Here is a 387-nt window from a genome sequence, read left to right on the forward strand (position 1 = left end):
TTAGAACTGTCCTCTTCAAATTCCGCAACAAATATCTGCCCTCTGGTACTCATTTTACAGAGGTGTTTCCCTCTTAGGCGCAATGATCTACAAGTAAGATTTCAGCTCAAGTAGAATAAAATAAGGATTTACAAAAATATTTAGTTTGAAAGTTATGAAACGTCCCTCAAAAGTTATCATTCAAATTGACAAGTATGAATGAAAGTTAGTTTCTAGGCACTAGACACAATCAATTAAATGAAAATCAGATTTTTCCTATTCCTATAAAATAATTTTAAAAGGATTTTAGGGGTTTATATTTTAGATGGTTTATATAACTTGGATGTAAAATTAAGGATACAAAAATAAGTTAAAAAAAAGAACACCTCATAAATTAATATATTAATG

This window comes from Bison bison, unplaced genomic scaffold, assembly GCF_000754665.1.
Source record: "Bison bison bison isolate TAMUID 2011002044 unplaced genomic scaffold, Bison_UMD1.0 scf7180017846136, whole genome shotgun sequence".
In the NCBI taxonomy this organism is placed as follows: domain Eukaryota; kingdom Metazoa; phylum Chordata; class Mammalia; order Artiodactyla; family Bovidae; genus Bison; species Bison bison.